Below are 21,438 nucleotides of genomic sequence, written 5' to 3'. Positions count from 1 at the left end.
ACCGCCACTCTCTCTGTTTTATATTTAACCTGACCCAGACATACACGCAACCTGCCTAACCCTTGTCTGTATGACTTCAAACCATGGTATACATGAGTACATGATTTTGTCCATAAATTTTATTTGTGTCATTTTATAGTTTACAGGTGCTATTTGCTTTTAAATATTGGGGCTTTTGCACACATGAAACAACAATGCTAAGCCAATTGAAAAATGGACACAACAGTTATGAGTAAAAAATCAACATAAAACCAGATCAGAAAATATGGCTTAATTTTCAAACTGGGCTTAGAGTTTTCTTCTCCTGAATTAAAGTTACCTTCTAGGTCAAATAAAGCACCTAGAGGCACCTGCAGGCCTCTTCCAAAGGAGAATTTACATGGTTTGTAACTGTTAGGTCCTGAGAGAGAGCCACAGGGTTAACTGTTCTCCTTAAACTTTTTGTTTAATAAATGATTCCAAACCCTTTCACCACGTTGGGGAATAAAGTGTGGAGAGGAGTGCTGAAGTTCTCCTCAGCACGGAGAACAGTACCTTCTTAGACCTGGTCAAGTGTGGCCCTGACTCAGGCCCTGGGCCTCAAGGGGCCTAGCACTGTGGAGGGCCTTCTTGGACATGTCTACATCCCCCTCTGGTGTATGGGACTGACCAGACCACAGTGGCCGTGCCCTGTAAAATGTAGGGACAACTCTCCTGATTCTTGACTGTTTTGAGGAACTGGTCATGTGTTTTGTAGAATGTTCCTCAAGTGGGATTTGTCTATTGATTTTCTTGTGATTAGGTTGGGGTTATGTGTTTTATGAGAAAGACCACAAATTGTAATTTTCATCATATCATGAGTATATACTATTAATATAACTTATCACTGTTGATATTAACATTAATCAGGTTTTTCCACTGTTAAGTTGCTCTTTCTTTTTCTCCGCTTTTCATACTGTATTCTTTGGAAGCAAGTCACTATGCATACCCACACTTGAGTGGAAATTTTGCTCTATCTCCTTGAAAGTGGAGTACCTATGTAAATGATTTAGAATACTTCTACCCAGAGATTTGTCTATTCTTCTACATTTATTCAATTATCAGATCATTTATTTATATGGACTCATGAATATTTATTTTACCCTTTGGTTTATAAATCAATGCTACGTTATTTTATTTCTAAAATTGTCGCAGTTTTGGCCATTGGGAGCTCTTTCAGTTGGCTCTTGTGTCCCTTGACATATGCTCTATCAATGTGATTTTCTTTCTTAGCACTTCCTTACTCTGTCATCATAAGATTCTTCAAGTTCATCTTGTAAATTTCTTGCCCTAGTCCTAGAATTAGACATTTCCCAATCAGTGTGGTTCCTTTCATCAGCATATGGTATTAGAAGCAAATGTCTGAGTAGTAGGTGTTTTCATTGCTACTGGGGTATGATTGCTTCTAAGACCTCTCAGTCTATAGATCTAAGAAATATATATGTGCACAGCGCCTATGTATAGACACATATCTGTAAGTTTTTCTATAGGTAAACACTGATGTCTATATTAACCTAAACAAGAGTTCATAATAATGTCTCCAACTCCAGTCCATTACTCTATGTATCATCTTAGCCTATTCCCAATGTTTATATGTAACCTTACACTCCAGTAGTAACAAACCTGACTCCTATGATCTGCCATCCATACATTAAGAGTTCAATTCCATTATATATGTATAATGTTATCAGAATCTTAACCATGCCACCGCAGGAAACAACCTCATAAAGTATAGTACTTATGTATAATATTTATGTACAGTTTCTTTTGCCTTTAGTCTTACAGACTCTGCTCATTTATAAAATTATGTAGGTCAGCACATTCTTTTCCCATCACCTTCTGTGTGGTTCTTTTATACATCTGTAATAGAGTTAGATTATTTTGTCATATTCAGCATTCCAACGTGGGATTCTCTGACCTCCTAAATGATATTTTTAAAATTACATTCATTAAGGTTCACTGTTTATGCTGTAAAGTTTCATGGGTTTTGACAAATGCTTGTGTCATGTATCTACCATTATAATATCATATAATATAGTTTCACTGCCCTGAAAATCCCGTGTTCCACCTTTTTAACCCCCACTTCCAATACTCTAGCAACCAGTGATGTTTTCACTGTGAAGTTTCACCATTTTCAGAATGTCATAAAATCGAATTATACAGTATGTAACCTTTTCATGATGGTTTCAGTTACTTAGCAATATTCATTTATTCACCCATTTCTTTTCATGTCTTGATAGCTCATTTGTTAAAGTTGATGAATAATTTTTCATTGTATGGTTGTAACAGAGTTTATGTTTCTATTTATCTATTAGGGATATGGTGTTTGCTTCGAGTTTTTGCAATTAAGGAAAAAGCTGTTATAAACATTTGCATAGAGATTTTTGTATGTACTTAAGTTTTCAAAGTCATTGGGTAAATACTTACAAGTAGAAAATGCTAAACATAGACTGCAATAGCCATTCTTATGATAAGACAATGTTCAGATCTGTAAGAAGCTTACAAACTGTCTTCCAAAGTTGTACTCTTGCATTCCCACACAAATGAGTAAGCATTTCTGTTCTCCACATTTCTTGCCAGAAATTGGTATTGTTGGAATTTTGGGATTTTAGCCTTGCTAGCAGGTGCTAATGGCATCTCACTGATGTTTAATTTCAAATTCTCTAACGACAAATTATGTTGAGCATCTTTTCACAGGCTATTTGCCATTTGTGTATATTAATTGGCAAAGTATCTGTTCATGTCTTTTGCCCATTTTTAATCAGGTTATATGTCTTCTTATTGTTGAGTTTTAAAAATCCTTTATGGAGTTTAGATCCAAGTCCTTTATCAGATATGTGCTTTGCAAATATTTTGTCCCAGTCTATGACCTGCCTTTTCATTCTATTTACAGTGTCACTTGCAGAGCAGAAGTTTAAAATTTTATATTTATTAAAATCGTAACATCAATTTTTTTCTTTTATGTATTATGCTTTTATTCTTACATTTTAAAACTTATCACCAATCTCAAGATCCCATATCTTTTCTCCTGTTTTATCCTAGATTTATAGTTTTGCATTTTACATTTAGGTCTATTGTTTAGTTTGTGTGTATGTGTGTGTGTTAATATTGTAAGTTCTGTGTCTAGTTTCAGTTACTTGCATATGGATGTCCAATCTTCCCAGCACCATTTGTTGAAAAGAATGTATTTTCTCCACTGACTTGCCTTTGCTCCTTTGACTTGCCCTTGACTGCATTTGTGTGAATGTTTCTGGGCTCTTATTCTGCTCCATTAAATTGTGTGTTAATTTCATCATCACACTGTCTTGATTGCTGTAGCTTTATATTGTCTTGAAATCAGGTAGTGTAAGTCTTCAACCTTCTTCTTCTTTAACATTGTTTTGGCTCTTCTATATATTTGCCTCTCCATATAAACTTTAGAATCACTTTATTGATATCTTCAAAACCCCTTGCTAAAATTTTGATGAAGTTTGTATTGAATCTATGGATCAAGCTGGGAAGAATTGACATCTTAAAAATATTGAGTCTTCCAATCAACAAACACAGAAGATCTTCTTTGTTTCTTTTCAGAAGTATTGTGTAGTTTTTCATATATCAATTCTATACATGTTGGATTTATGCTTACTTTTTGATGATTCAGTAAATGGTACTTTCTTTTAATTTTAGATTGCAATTGTTCACTGCTGGTATATAGAAAAATAATTGGCTTCTGTATATTAACCTTGTATCCTGCAACCCTGCTACACTTGCTTATTAGTTCCAGAAATATTTGTGTGTATTTTGGGGGGTAAGCGAGATATTTTACATAGACAATCATGTCTTTTGCAAATAAAAAGTGTTATTTCTTCTTTTCTAATATGTGTATATATATATATATATTTTTTTCTTTTCCTTTTCTTATTGCAGTAGCTGAGAATTTCCATACAAGTTTGAACAACAGTGGTGAGAGAATAAATCCTTGCCTGTTCCTGTGCTTGCAATATTTTGTTATTAAAATTAAAGGCTCAATGAAAAACCTTTTGCATTTGTATGTATGAATATATGGCATTATGGATAATGTATATAAAATGCATGCATGTATTTTGATATTTTTAAAAGTAAACAGTAAGTTTCTAAAAGAAGATTACTAGGTCAAAGGGTAAATGCATATGTAGTGTTATTAAATATTGCCAATTCATGAACAGATAATTTACAAAGAAAAATATATAAATGGCCTAAAAACTTAGGATGCCAAACTTACAAATATTCCAAACTAAAACTAACCTGACATACCTTTATTGTCTATCAGATTGGAAAAAAACAAGCAAAAAACAAAACTGAAAACGTGAGAAAAAACCCTTTTGGCAAAGTTTTGAGGAAACAGATATTCTCAGACATTTCATTTGGAATCTAAAATAGTCCAACACCTATAGAGGTGAATTTGACAGTATTTAATAAATATTTTAGGTTTTAAATCCTCTCAATTTTCTTTCTTTGTCATTTCATGATAGTTCCTGCTTAATCTTATCTTTGACTACTTTTTTTAGCAACTAGTCATTAAACCATGGAATAAAGTAAAATGCCATGGAATAAAGAGATACAACATGAGAACTGTGAACCCTTTTCTCTGGAAATGTGTTTTAATATATAACTTTTTAATGTAACTTTTTATATATAGCTTTTTTATGTAACTTTAGAATTGTATAGAACATCCCTAACCTAATCTGTAAACTCACTTAGATTGAGCTGTTTTGTAATGAAAATGTTATTATTTGTGAACAACTTCCTAACGTGTCCTGAAACAGAAACTTGATGGAGCTAGGGTGGACATTTTTATGTAAAAACTGAAAACTCAGAATTCACAGTGGTAAATAAACTGACTGTAGGCAGTTTTAATTTATTTGGTAAATATAATTAGTCATTTATAGCCTCTGAAAGGGAATAAAGCTTGTCTTGTGAAATCAGTACTTACAGTTCTGCAGTAAAGATAGGTGAGCATCATGCTTAATGTTTGGACAAGGTGGTTTGATCATGTGATGTGTCCAAGGTCTATAAGGCTTAGATAAGTAGAGCACAGAGACACAATGGACTAGTGGGCTAGCGTTGTTCAGGTGAGCCAGTTGATCCACGGTTATTCATATAGGACTAGAGAACTCTGTACTCCCTCTTGGAAATCCCTATCCAGTGTTAACTTTGGTTACTTAGTTATCAGCCCAACTAGGCAGACTCTGGCTTTCTCGTAGGTCATATTTATCATTATCAGGATTTAAGTTGAGCTCTCTTTCCAAACTAAGGGGAACAATGGTACAAGTTTATCTCAGTTTAGGGATGATTTAACTTCTATTATACTAAAATCCAGCATGATACAATGGTAAAAATGTAAGTTTTGTAATTATGATTGAGCACTTTTTTGTCACCGTCTAACTGCATAATTTTAGAAAATGTATTAATCATTTCTGAATCATTCCCACTGCAAAAGAGAGAATCATAAATCATGCCTTTAACTCATCAAACTGGTATTTATTTACTGAACTAAAGAGAATAAAAATACCCGCCAGGATATTTTGGAAAATTAAACAATGTGAAAACACATAGCACATTTTCTGGAATATAGTAGACACTCAATAAATGGTCATCCCCTCCTGATCATTTTTTTTTAAACTCTTTCATTTAAAATTTTTCTTTGGTCATTTATCTTTGCTTCTTTGCCACTTCATGGCTATGATAATTTTTTGCACTAAATTATTATTTATATCAATGTTATATGACATGATAATTCCAAAATATTGATAATATGTATTTGAGAGTCACAGATAAATAAATCATATATTCATGCAAATTCAGACTCACTGTCCTTTAGTATGGATGTTTTAAATGAAGTACAATACTGCATTTCAAATTTCATTTTTCTCACTATTGAGAATTTTTCCATTTTTTCATTTTTATACTGTATGTAGAGCAACTTCCAATTTCAATTTTATGATTTCTACAGTGTATGATTGTATTATATGTTTATCATGCAAATATACCCAAAGGAAATGGATTTTTTTTAAAAATGGTAAATCAACAGTCATAATACATAGAAATTTAAATGTATGCAATGAATTACTCTTTGCATCATTAACTTAAAACTTCATAAATACTAAAATTGTAACTGCATTCATATGAATGTATTAACCTTCAGGAGTATATACAGGTACTTAATTTGTACTTGGCAAGATATAAATATCAAATTAGTGTCAATTGATTAAAATATCTTATATTTGAGTAGCTATTTTAAATCTGACATTCAATAAACATCTATTAGAAGCAGAGAAAGTTTTGATTTGCATTTCCCCACCTATTTTTAGTCTTAAATTTTATTTACCATTTATTAAACTCCTAATATGTGTCAAGTGCCATGGGTTGTTCTCATTCTCTCCTAAGAAACATTTCTCTAATTTTAACTCCTACCAATTATGATCAATTCTGCTGCTAAATATTTATTTATTCATCAAGCCAGCTTGAAAGAGTGGTCCCAGGAATGTTTCATGTAAATAAAGTGACAAAATTTTCTAGTATCTTTGACCTTTAATTCTTCTTAGATCCTGATTGATATCTACATGATTCCAATTTATCTTAACTTCATCATCTCTCTATAACTCAGTATTTAATTAAATCACCCCATTGGGAAATCATTTATGATTACATTGGTTTTAATCATTGATAATTAGTTATTCATAGACATCTTTCATGGCAATGATTTATCAATAATTCATTTTTTGGTTTTCTTAATGACAATTTATCCACTAATATTCTATAGATAGGTATATGAACTATATAAAATTCAGGAAGCTTCTCAGTTTGGTTTAATATTTACCATTCTTTCATTAGTGTATTTTATATGTTTTAAATAAGACACATTGATTAAATTAAAACTAATACAATTCAAAGTTAAACAAAGTGGTAGCATTTGTCAAGTGTTGTATGTCAAAGTAAGATTAAGCAAAGATTATTGCTCAGATTAATACAAAGCCAATTTGGATTACTTATATAAACAACAATTACTTATATAAACTTATATAAACAACACATGAATGAGAATAGAATGGTCATAACTCATCACTTAACCTTCCTCTTCCCAAGAATCCCACGCTCATGTGTAGTTATACACCATCTTAATTGTTTTTCATTCCGCTCTCTTGTTCACTATCAAAAATGCAATCCATAAGAGGCAAAAGTTAAGCTGTATAAAGTGATTTAAGTTGTATTTCATAATATACCATGGAACTATCTCATAGATTATTCAAGAAAATTCATTTCAATGATGGATTCTATTTTTTTGGATGATATTTGAATAAAATATATAGCTGGCAACAATTTAAAAGCTCCAGCTTATGCTATCGTCATACTTAATATTACATTGTATCAATTAATTTTTTTCTTTTTCCTAACTGTCAAAGTTCCCTACTGCAAATTCACAATCACAAGAGTGAAGCTCTGCAACATAATCACATTCTTTTACAGGCAATTGTATTCTTTTTCTTCTGGGACCAGTTAAAGGTGTTTTTGAGTGCTAAAATTATTCTCTACTCTCCTACTTGAAAGTAAAGACAATTTAAACTTCTTTCTAAACATTGATGGAATTATTTTACTATGATCCAATTTAATATGGAATTATACAACAGGAATATTAATTAGGACTAGAATCAAGATATATTTCTGTTACAAGCATTTACAGAATAGACCATACATTCAACCATCTTTAGAGCAGGTGTGAGAGGGATTATTTTAAAGAAATCTTCATCTTTTCTATATTTGGCAGTTTCTCCTCATGCCTATGGTCAAACTCTGAATCATATTATTTTGCCTAACTTTCCTTAGTTTGCTACAATTTTATTAAGCCAATCATTTCACCAACTTTCTCTAAAGATTGTCTGTTCTCAAGCTGACACAAGAAATAGAATCTCTTATAAAGTGAGAGTAAATTCATAAGCAAATGATTATATATCCAAAGTAAATATAAATAAATGTTTTAGCTTTTTCTTGTTTTTGCTATTACCATATTTTACAAAATGACATAGACATGTAAATATTAGACATTTATAGTCTCCTGTACATTCCTTTAATTTAGTAAAAATATTAAAGAATGAAAAAATAGGAAAAGAATTGCAATAAATATGATAGAGAAAGGATTATTGTTTTTAATACATGAGTCTTTGAAAATATATTGCTAATCACTTTTTTTCCCATTAGATAAATGAGCAAGTATAATAAAAAAAATTATTGGTGGGAAAAGAAATACAAATAGTCAGCAAACACAGCAAAATATGCTCATACTCATTAGGAAACAATCAAGAGTAGAGATTTCATGTGATTTTCATCAATCAAATTGACAAAATTTTGTTTATTATTCATACAGCTAGCAGGACTATGCAGAGATGGAAATTTTCATAAAGTGGTAGAAAGCCTTCTGGCAGTAAATGTATTTGTGTTTGTTGATTCAGAATTTTCCTAGCAAATTATCCTAATGAGGCCAAGAAATATTGATGAATTAAGATGTCTTTCATTGCATTTTTCATAATAGTAAAATATTGAAAGCATCATACATATCTAGTACTATTAGTTTTGCTTAATAAACTATGGAGTAATTATACAATGTATATCTCATTGCCATTAAAAAGTAAATATCCAAAGACTGTTTAATGGTATAAAAATGTTTATATTATAAAAGTTACAAGGCAGATCATAGAACTGTAAAGCCAATGTTACTTTAATTTTTCTATCGGTTATATGTATTCAAAAAAAATATCAGGAAGATAATTCACCAAAAGTTTAATACTGCCTATCTCTTTGGTTTATCAGCATGTTTTTAATTTATATATTTATTTGTCAATGTTGTCAACAATGACAAAATATTATTTAAAATTTTAAATACATGAATATTATTGAAACAGTAAGAAAAACTATTTTTAGTATGTGACTGAACAACTGATATTTTTCTACATTTTCAACGGAATTTTTTCAATATGAGTTAACATTAAAATTGTACTTGTTTCAAAGCATAAACTTACATGGAGAATTTAATTTTGAAAATTATAAAACATTTTGAATATACATAGATTTCAGAACATGAATAGAATCAATTTGCATTTCTCCAGACATTGATAAAAATGTTTTCATGTAATTTTAATCTTTTGTTTCTCTGAAATACTATATATGTATATATTTCAGTCATAAGCCTAAAATAACTTTATTTACTTTGTTAATGGTTGCCTAATTTGGTGTTGTTAACTAGAAGCCTTTATTTGGGTAGGACCATCCTGCAGAAGTGAGGAGATAAATACATATACATATAAATACACACGTTTAGAATTGTCTGATTTTTATATATAGCCTGTCTGTTTTAAATGTAAAATCTTCATTTCCAGATTACTTTTAGAAAATCAAAAGATATGGCACAACTCAGTGTCATGATTTTTCAGGATACCATTGGCTGATGACAATTTCTTTATTTTTAACCACAGATCCCAGCTGTCCAACTTTATCAGTTAGCTTAACCTGAACCATGTTGGTATTTGAACTTAAAATCTGTATTGACCAAAATATCATGCAATAGATGTTTGTCATTAACAAGACTGAGTTTTACATCATCAAGTTTATGATGTCCTAAGACTTATTTTTTGTTTTTAATTTTTATTGGAGTATAGTTGATCTACAATGTTCATTAGTTTCTGCTATACAGCAAAGTGAATCTGTTATACATATACATATAACCACTCTTTTTTTAGATTCTTTTCTCATATATGCCATTACAGAGTACTGAGTAGAGTTCCCTGTGCTATACAGTAGGTTCTTATTAGTTATCTATTTTATATATAGTAGTGTATGTATGTCAATCTCAATCTTCCAATTTATCCCTCCCCCACTTACCCCTTGGTAGCCATAAGTTTATTTTCTACATTTGTAATTCTATTTCTGTTTTGTAAATAAGTTCATTTGTATCATTTTTTTTAGATTCCACATATAAGTGATATCATATATTTGTCTTTCTCTGTCTGATTTACTTCATTCAGTATGACAATCTGTAGGTCCATCCATGTTGCTGCAAATGGCATTATTTTGTTCTTTCTTATGGCTGAGTAATATTCCATTGTATATATGTACCATATCTTCTTTATCCATTCCTCTGTTGATAGACATTTATGTTGCTTCCACATATTGGCTATTGTAAACAGAGCTGCTATGAACATTGGGGTGCATGTATCTTTTCAAATTTGAGTTTTCATCTTTTCTGAATATATGTCCAGGAGTGGGATTGCTGGATCATATGATAGTTCTACTTTTAGTTTTTTAAGGAACCTCCATACTGTTCTCCATAGTGGCTGTACCAACTTACATTCCCACCAACAGTGCAAGAGGGTTCCCTTTTCTCCACACCCTCTCCAGCATTTATTGTTTGTAGATTTTTTGATGATGACCATTCTGAGTGTTGTGAGGTGATACCTCACTGTAGTTTTGATTTGCGTTTCCCTAATAATTAGTAATGTTGAGCATCTTCTCATGTGCATTTTAAACCATCTGTATGTCTTCTTTGGAGAATTCATCACTGCATTCAAAAGAATAAAATACCTAGGAATAAGCCTGCCAAAGGAGGCAAAAGACTGTACTCAGAAACAATAAGATACTGATGAAAGAAATAAAAGATGACATAAACAAATGGAGAGATATACCATGCTTTGGATTGGAAGAATCAATATTGTGAAAATGACTACACTACTCAAAGCATTCTAAAGAGTCAATGCAATCCCTATTAAATTACCAATGACATTTTTCACAGAATTAGAACAAAAAATTTTACAATTTGTACAGAAACACAAAAGACCATAAATAGCCAAAGAAATCTTGAGAAAGAAAAACAGAGCTGGAGCAATCAGGCTCCCTGACTTCAGATTATACTACAAAGCTACAGTAACGAAAACAGTAAAGTACTGACACAAAAACAGAAATATAGATCAATGGAACAGGATAATAGACAGTCCAGAGATAGACCCATGTATCTGTGGTCACCTAATCTATGACAAAGGATGCAAGAATATACAATGGAGAAAAGACAGTCTTTTCAAAAGGTGGTGCTGGTAAAGCTGGTCAGCTACATGTAAAAGAATGAAATTAGAACACTCCCTAACATCATACACAAAAATAAACTCAAAATGGATTAAAAACCTAAATGTATGGCCAAATACTATAAAACTCTTAGAGGAAAACATAGGCAGGACACTCTCTGACATAAAAAGCAGCAAGATATTTTTGATACATCTTCTAGAGTAATGAAAATAATTACAAAAATAAACAAATGGGACCAAATTCTATTTAAAATCTTTTGCACACCAAAGGAAACTATAAACAAAATGAAAAGACAACCCTCAGAATGGGAGAAAATATTTGCAGATAAAGCAACTGACAAGGGATTAATCTCCAAAATATACAAACAGCTCATGCAACTCAATATGAAAAAAACAAATAAATAAACCAATCAAAAAATGGGCAGAAGATCTAAACAGACATTATCCCAAGACTTCTAATTCTTAAAATATTATAATTGTGTGTGTGTGTTTCTTGAGGCAGAAGTGATTTAGTATTTATTCTTATTTGTGTAATTTGTGTTCAAGCTACCCAGCTGGACAGTAAAATAAAGGATAATGAAGTGAATGTTTAATTTAAGAATAAAAGATATGTTAAAGTGAAATTCTGCCATTTCTACTGGTTAGGTAAAGTTGGAGGTTACAATTAAATGTTGAAAGGTTTCTTCACAGAACACTGTAAGTACATCACAGCAGATTTTGTTTGCTCTGCCACATTTGCCTGCCACAGTTCATATTCTCATATTCCAAGTAAGAGAATACATAATATCAACTCAAATCTATACCTGATGTACATATATTTTTACATGTGAAATTGAGTGATTTATAACTTACAGTACCTCTTTTATTTGATATAAACAAAGAGAGTGCCTTTCCAAGAGGTGTATAGGGTAACACAAGTCACAATACATTCAGGGACTTACAAGAGTATTTCAACATAAAGCATGCTGATCTACTTTGCCCTAGTCTTTACTTTTCTCTTTCCATGTCTCGCTGCATGAATTCCTCCCTAATGGACAGCATGCATATGCAACCCAGCGTGTAGAAGCTTAAGACAAGCTAAAGCCATTCATCTTCTCTGAATGCCTGCATGTCTATATGCACAGACCTCTTATGTTCAACAGGGAATTATACTGGAAAGATTGGTTGAGTACACATTTGTTTGGTTGTCAGACTGTATATGGAGTTCTTCATATAGGAAACTTTGTGCTGTGTTCTGCCACTGGGTTCAATAAGATCAATAATTAGTAACTGGATTGCATTTTATTGCTCTACCCACCACTCCTGCAAAATTGCTTTTGTGAAATCCCTTATCAGGCCCTACAGGAGAAAATGCTAAAACAGGAGATTAGGAAGCAAAGCCCCACTGCAACCATGAAAAGACAATGCCATCAAGGACTTTATTATAGTAAACATTATCCTTAAATAATAACTGTTGGTCCTTCAAAAACATATTTAATCTTGTGATCACTCTGAAATATGTAAATGAGTAGAATATGTTTTTCTACATGAGTTTCTAAAAAATTTCAAGCCCAAAAATTGCGGCCTGTGGAAGTGTGAAGGTAAATATTATAGATATGTTCAGTTTATTACTAATTTCTATACTCATCTTAGCTTTTCTTTCAGTCTTCCCCTATTTTCCTCTATCTTATGAGATATGAATACAGACATAGATATAGATTCTTGTATCCTTATAAGCCACCAAATATTCTTTCTGGGACTATGTGTGTCATAAACAAACAAATATATACAAAATATGAAACTTACCAAGATCACATGAGGTTGTGTGTGTGTGTTTAAATTAATAAAGTTTATTTTTTAGAGCAGTTTTAGGTTCACAACAAAATAGCAAAATAGGAGAAAGTACAGGAAGTTCCCATATACTCCTTGTCCACATCTCTGCCTTCACACATACAACTTCTGCTACCTGGACACCAAGCACCACTGTGGCACATCTGTTACATTCGATGAATCTGTATTGACATATCATCACCCAAAGTCGATAGTTTACATTGTAGTTCACTCTTGGTGTTGTACATTCTATGAGTTTTGACAAATGTGTAATGATATGTACCCTTCATTTTAGTGATCATACTGAAGAGTTTCACTGTCCTAAAATACTCTGTGCTCTGCCTATTTTTCCCTCTTGTCTTACTCCTGGAAATCACTGATTTTACTTTTTACTCTCTTTAAAGTTTTTGCCTTTTCCAGAATGTCATGTAGTTGGAATCATGTGTATGTATTCTTTTTAGATTACTTCTTTTACTTGGTAATATGCATATGTTTCTTCATGTCTTTTCATGGCTTGATAGCTCATTTCTTTCTAGCTCTGAAAAATATTCCAATTTTTGGTTGTCACAGTTTATTTATCCATTCACCTATTGAAGGACATTAGATTGCTTCCAAGTATGAGCAATTATGAGAAAAGCTGCTATAAATATCCCTGTGCTGGCTCTTGTGTGAACATAAATTTTCAACTTTCTTGAGTAAATACCAAGGAGCATGATTACTGCATCATATAGTAAGAGTATGTTTATAGATTTGTTATAAATCTCCCAAAACTCCAAAGCGGCTGTAACATTTTGCATTCCCACCGGCAGTGAATGAGAGTTCCTACTGCTCCAAACTGTTCTAAAGGAACCATCACACATCACCACCTCCCACTACCTTGAAGCTTTTCCTGCCAATTACTTGTTACATTTCAGAATGATACTATGTTTCCACTTGCTCAAGCCAGAGAGCCATGAGTCTCCCCGAATTCCATCTTTTCCTTCAACAGCTTCATTTTCAATTAATCGTTGAATACTGACAAGTCTAACTGAATATATAATCTTCTCTCTAACATGATTATTTCCCCTCTGAATCAAGCAGTGTTCTCCAATTTATCCCTCTGCCTCCAGCCTTATATTATCCACACTGCAAAGCAGAATTTTTAAAATGCAGATTACACTTTATTGCTTCTGGATAAAATCCAATATCCTTGCACAATCAATAAGTTCTCTGTACCCTCACACATTGCCTCACTTTCAAAATATTGAAATTATCTTCTAAGTGGTATCCCCTTTTCCATGAAGTCATCTGGCATTTGCCAGAAAAAATCCTAATAAAACCTTACATCATTGAGTTATACTGCAATTGCCTGCACTGAAGTTCATACTCCTGTTTTCAAAACTTCAACAGCCTTTCACAAAGGTAAATTTGTTAATCTCTTCTTTTCTCCTCCTACTACATTATAAATGATGTTTTGTGTCAATTCTACTTGTGTATTCAGTCCCCTGCAAATTCTTGCATGTATAGCTCCTCTTGCCTTTAGTTCTCTAAGACTTGTACCTTGCCTAGAATTTGTTCCATACTGTACTTCTATTGCCATTCATAGATTCATGAAGCTCAAATACTAATCCCTCACACTGCTATCCCAACAGCTTCCTGCCATCCGATCATGTAGGTTTTATTTTTCCTTTAAGGTTTTGTAAAAGTAAATGAAAAATAACTATCTCGGGCTTCCCTGTTGGCGCAGTGGTTGAAAGTCCGCCTGCCGATGCAGGGGACATGGGTTCGTGCCCCAGTCCAGGAGGATCCCACATGCCAAGGGGCGGCTGGGCCTGTGAGCCATGGCCGCTGAGCCTGCGCGTCTGGAGCCTGTGCTCCACAACGGGAGAGGCCACAACAGTGAGTGGCCCGCGTACCGGAAAAAAAAAAAAACTATCTCAATTCTTGTCTCTTGATTGAATGCACAGACCTGTGTTCAGAATGTCAGATGGCAGGCAAGCTTTTGGTGAATGTGTATATTTCTGCAAGCTATGGCTCTAAGACATTGTAACAGACCTTTAGAATACCACACATCTTTTTTCTTTATAATGTGTTAAGTCTTCTCCAGTCACAGCCTCTCCCCATTCCCTCTTTAAACCGATGATATACACCCACTACTCATTGCCAATATACTATATTTTCATATCAATTATAATGGATTTTAAAATAACTTGTACTTTTCACTTGATTCTTTCTTTCTCTCAAAATTAACAACTTGAAATAAACATATCCCTCCAGAGTCTGGCAGATAAACCACATTATGTTTTTAAAGAAGGAATTTCTCTGAAATATCAAGGTTTATTTAAAATTTTATACAATTTTGCATCCTATTCTGTGTCAAGATGGTATTGTTATTATACCAAATAATGATGTAAATCACTTACTCTTAGCTAAAGCAAGCAGCGAAAAATATTAACTTTCCTACCTGTATTTTTGATCAATAGTTTATGTGGTTTCATTGATCTATCTTTTAATGTTATGATAATTATATATTATTATCATCATTATCTATCTTTTATTTCTTCTAGATATTCCCTCTCTTCTGCTTTATTGCCAAATAATAACACCATACCTTTATTAAATATGATTATACTTTAAATTGAAGTAATTTAAATATTGCTGCAAATAATAGTCCATGTGTTTATTTCTTGGTCATTCTCATATAAGAGTAGCAAACTTATGGTCAATGTAATTCACTGTGATAAAAGTCATTTAAAAACAAACACCTAAGTACATTCTGTTGGGGAAGGTCATTGAGAGGACATGAGTTAACGTTAACATTAACTCTGGTTAACTTGAGACTTACAACTGGGCTCCTCATTCCCTTCCATAACCTTGGAATGTACATTCTGCTTCCTTTCCTCCTGCCAGAAGCTGCCTCAAGAACATAGCCTTGTCACAGTAATGTGGTATTGAGACCATCTGGACAGTATACATGACTGAAACTAGTTAAGGCCTCTCTATAGGATTTTAAGATTTGGCAGGCTGGCATGAAGATCTATTCATCTTGCAGCTTCCCAAGACAAGCCTCATAAGTAAGTTCCCTTGTTATTAAATCTGCTACCTACTGATCTGGAATGATCTGCCTCTTTCTTCAGTCTCTCCTTGCCCTGTATGTATGGGAGCTAGTTTGTGAACCAACAGTTGCTGAGCCAGCCAGGCAACCAAAGGAATAGGCCATGGGAAAGAGGCATCCTTGGGGAAAATCCTGAGTTGTCCATCGACCTCTATATGGGGAGGGGTGGCCTGTATGTCAGACGCTTGTGGACTGTTCTGTGAGTATGCGGATGCCCCCAAAATGCTGGCTGCTATATGTACTTATTTGAAGAATTGCACGTAGCTCACTGTGGCCAAGAAGAGAAATGAATGGTTGCCATAGTAGACTGGCCTCTACTGCAGGCAGCTCAGCTGGACATCAATGCCCAACTAGAGGCTGAAACTCAAGTTTGAAAGTTGGAAAAACAGCTGAAAGTATAGCAGGACATGCTGTTGTATTCTACTCTGCTAGCTTTGGGACTGGCAGAAAAGATGGGAGAGCAGAATAATAAATTGGAGATCTTAGACTGCTGTTTTGCAAAGCAAGGAGGGCACAAGCTACCTCAAATTAGGGTTTGAGTACTCGTGACAAATCCTGATTAAGACGATAAGAGGTAGCATCCCTGGGGAAGTGATGAAAATGAAGAGGAGGATGTTGTGGTGATTGACTAGTAAATGGACAGAGTGCCCATACCTTCCAAGCCCTAATACAAAGAAAAAATTTAAATAGCAATGACCCTAGACCTCTGATCATAGAGAAATATACCCCAAAAACTCCTAGGAGAAAACTTGCGTTATTCCTCCGTCTCTTGAAGTTGTAAATATTAACATGTCTTTGAAGTGTAAACATCCCAGGAGGTAACCAAAACACTGCACATGGAGACTGAAAAAAAACCCAGTCAAACAAACAAACAAAAAAACAGAAGGAAGAGACTTTTACAAATACAGACTGACATAAAATCTCTCTTGCCCAAAATCACAGCCTCCATAAGATTATTCATCAAGGGTAAATACAAATTTTAAAAGTCTTCTCCACAAATATTAGTAAAAAGCTTTAGCTGTGTGAGTGGGTAACCTTAACTTTTTCCATATGCCAGAAACAATTTGGATTCAACTGTTATTTATAAAAGACTGAGTTTTTTATTGCTATACATGATTCATGGATAAACTTTTAGAATAAAAGCTATGGGGTCTCTGTTTGTGTCTGTATGTTTATGTATGTCTATGTGCATATGTTATGTATATGTGATGTTTTTCTACCTCTGGAGGGTATTATAAAAATTAATTTGTAAAAGAGCTCTATTTAATTGGACTGAAGAAAGATAAGATAAAATCAAAGTGTACTTATGTAAAACCAAAATTTAATTTTCTTTTATCTGCTAAAAAGATAAAGTTTTATTGGACTAATGGTCTCTTCTTGATGGGATTATGAAAGGCTTTTCTTTACCTTTTAAGTAATCTAATTAGAATACAAAGATTTTGTGTTTTATCAAAATAATTTTCTGTGCTTAGTATTGTCTTTATCAAATTTTTGATTACTTAAGAAAACTGAGCCTCCTCTATTAAAAGAGCTAAGATTTTTATGACTAGGTAGCTTTCTGTACTTGCCTTTGAAGTCTTTGATTGTCACTTTGGTTAAATACATTACTAAGTGTTCTTGCACAGTGACTTATGATCCTATTTAATTGTTTTAAACCTTTTTGACATTTTTGAGAACTGTCCCAAAAATCAAATCTTAAATATAATCTTGTTGACCATGAAAGTTATTTGAGATTTTCCAGAGGGCCCCTGGAACATCTCAAAAGATGTGTTCTCTCTCCTTATGAAAGAAAGATGTTTGAACTAATTAGGCTTATTTTGGCATGTTAAATTTCATGGGTAGCATTGTCAAAAGTGATGCTAAATTTTCATTAGGATATATTTATATGAAATTCCTAAATTTTTGAAATGTCCTGGTCTACTGTTATCAATCATAATTTCAGTTATAAATTATGGAGCATATATTAACATTTGTTTTTTATCAATATACATTGTAGTAATTTAGTGATTATATAGTGTCCAAAGCTATAAGCATTTCAAAGTCATATTCTTATAATTATTTAATAAATATTGGATTGTTAACATCTGGTAAGAGAGTTTGTCAAAAACTCTTTCTTAAAAATTTCACTCTCAGGATTGTGGGGCAGAAATATGTGAAATCACAGAATTGAAACACTAAAGTAATCAACTGTAGAGCAATCTAAAAGAAGTTGCACTGTCAAAATGTTTTAGTTAAGATGAGTGTGATGGCTTATTTACCATGAGCAACTGAACACTTTAGAAACAACTAAAATTTACAGTGGGAAAATCAATTTTGTTCCATGTAAACTTGCAATATACCTTTCCAACTTGGACTTGTCAAAAAGAAACAAAGTGCTATAATATGAAATTAATAAAGCAAAGAGAAATTTATAGGTAACTCAAATCATGTGATCAAATAATTTAAAGGAGTAAGCTACTTCATAAAAACATAACTTTTAATACTGTTCATTGCCATATTTCTTTGAAAAAGCATCTAAATAAAATAGAGTTCAGAAGGCTAGAAGTCTAAGTTTTGCCAGTTTTGGTGATGCCTCTTCCCTTGGCTTGCAGATGGCTGCATTCTTGCTGTGTTCTCACGTGGTGTTTATTCTTTGGGCATGCATGTCTGTGTCCTAATCTCTGCTTCTTATATGGAATTGAGGCCCACCATGAAAAACCTCATTTTCATTTTATTACTTCTTTAAAGTTCTTATCTTCAAATACAGTTACCTTCTGAGGTACCAGGAGTTAGTACTTCAACAAATGAATTTAGGTTGGCAACACAATTCAGCCCATAACATGAACTTTAAATGCAGATATTAGAAAAAAAAGGACAATCAATTGATAAGAATTTTTAGCAGAGGATGTAGGTCACCCAATACTTTCTCACCCTTTCTTCTTTGGTAATATAATTGTTGACTTTTAGCTTGGTATATGACCTTCAGAATAAAGCCTAGATTTTCTATCCAAAAAACTTTATTTGATTTTTAAGCACTGATGTTCGAATTTTTGTGCAGAACTTGAAAATGTCCTTAATTTTTTCTGTGTACCTTCCTATTGGCTATAGCACTGATGAAATAGCTAGAGTGTTAGCAACTATTTTGGATAATGGAGTGATTTGGAGGATAGAATCCATGCATACTGAAGATATAACACAATACTTTGGATTCACCTTGCCCTAAAAAGACCACCTCTAGTCTTTTTTTAAAAAGCTATTTTTTCCAGCTTTATTGAGATATAATTGATACATATCATTGTGTAACTTTAAGACGTAAAATGTGATATTTGATATTTGTATATACTGTGAAATGTTCACCTCAATAAAGTTAGTTGTCACACCAATCAGCTGATATAGTTACAATTTTTTGTGTATGTTAAGAACTTTTAAGATCTATATGTATAATACTCTATTGTTCACCATAGTGATTGTATGGTATATCATAACCCCAGAACTTATTCATCTTATTACTGGAAGTTTGAATCTTTTCACCACCTTCACTGAATTTTTCCCCATCCTACACTCCACCCCTGGCAATTACCAATCTACTCTCTGTTTCTATAAATTCAACTTTTAATGTTCCATATATAAGTGAAATCATACAGTATTTGTCTTTCTCTGATTTATTTTAAATACTTAGCATAATGCCCTCAAGGTCCATCCATGTTTTCACAAATGGCAGGATTTCCTTCTTTTTTATGGCTGAATATAATTCCATTTCTCACACCTGTGGGGTTTCTTTTCAGGTTATCATTTAATTAAATAAAAACAGAAAGGAAGGTGTCTACCCACTCTTTCCTATGGCTTGCAAGGGTAACTACCCCCTCCCTAAGAAAGAGCAGAGAGTCCATACACTGAGATAATGGGAGAGGTTAGGGCAGAAAGCCCCAGGCCTCCTTCTTCTAAGCCCTGTTACAAAAAGAAATCTCAGCCACAAATTTGGGGAAGGGAAACCCTACCTGGCTCTTCTCTTAAGTGGGAGACCTCCTCTATAGCCAGCATAATATTGGAAAATAGGTGTTCTCCTCCACTGGTCCAGGTATGGGAAAGGAGAATAAATTTCAGTCTGTGGATGAAAAATATAAATAATCATAATAATAAGAAGAATAATAAGAATTAGTGAGGTTGTGGAGAAATCAGAACCCTTTTAAACTGTTGGTGGGAATGTAAATGGTACAGCAGCTTTGGAAAACAATATGGAGATTGCACAAAAAATTTAAAATAGAACTATCATATGATCCAGCAATCGCACATCTGGGAGCGACTGGCTGGGATCTCTGGTTGAGTGCTGCTGCAAACAGGAATGTGGTTCTCTAAGGTCTGAGCACTGGTTGGTGTAAGCCTCCCCCCTTTTCCATCTCTATCTGATCTCCAGTGGTTTAGCTCCACAGCTTCCACCAGTGATTTCTGTGAGGAGGCAAGAGCCCAGTGGGCCTCCTAGGAAGCATTCTACAATGTTGAGGGACCTGGATGTCCACCTTGGCCTTTGTTTTCCCACTGGAGAGACTGTAGCCCTATGGGAGTCCTCTTGGTGTAGTGCTGTGCTGGGCTGGGGGAGGGGTATAATGGTCCAAATGTAGCAGTTCACCCCCTCTTACCTTTATAATGCCGTGCTTCTCAGTTTTTGTGGTGGTGGTGGGGGGTGCTTCAGCCTCACCCTGGGGTTCTGGGATTTTCAAAATTGTGTCTTCTTTACAGATAGTTGCTAGTTTGCTTGTGAGAGGGGCTGAAGTGGGAAACTATCTATGTTGTCATCTTGATTACATCAATTCATCCACCTCGTTTTTCTGAGAATAAGAGAAAAAAATGAAGTCCTATTTAGTTTAATACACAATTACAATGAACTTTACTGTTATCTCTAAATATATTTCTAACTAATACTTAATCAACTCAATATATCAGAGTAAAATGATTATGAACCTAAAAAGTATTAAGTAATATGAGTGAATATGGAAAACAAAGTAATTATATAGAGAAGAGCAAAATAATTAAAGCTGATTCTAGAAAATGACTCAATATAAAACAAATCTCTGGCAAAATGTTTTGAGAAAAAAAGAAAAAGTATAAGTAAACAGTATTGGGAATGAAACAGGAGACACTGGGAAAATACCGGGTAAGCATTGTAAAATACAAATAACCGGTCAATTATCCAAAACAAACAAACAAAAAGCAATCATCACTGGGCATTACTAAAAGTTCAGGTTCTCTTAGCTTCCACTGACATCATCCCAGTGGGAAAGAGGGAGGTGCCTCATTACTGTCAGTGAAGGTGAACTTCAGACTCTCCACTCAGCCTTTGCTGTTTTTTCTCCCTCAATGGGAGAGAACTATTGTGTACAGTATTCTCAGGTATCTGTATCAAGATGTTCCCTCCTCAGATGCTTAATGACTAGGGTCTGTTCTTGTTCTAAGTCT

Source organism: Delphinus delphis, chromosome 4, assembly GCF_949987515.2.
Source record: "Delphinus delphis chromosome 4, mDelDel1.2, whole genome shotgun sequence".
Lineage (NCBI taxonomy): Eukaryota > Metazoa > Chordata > Mammalia > Artiodactyla > Delphinidae > Delphinus > Delphinus delphis.
The sequence above is the reverse complement of the archived record's forward strand: the minus strand, read 5'-3'. Positions refer to the sequence as shown.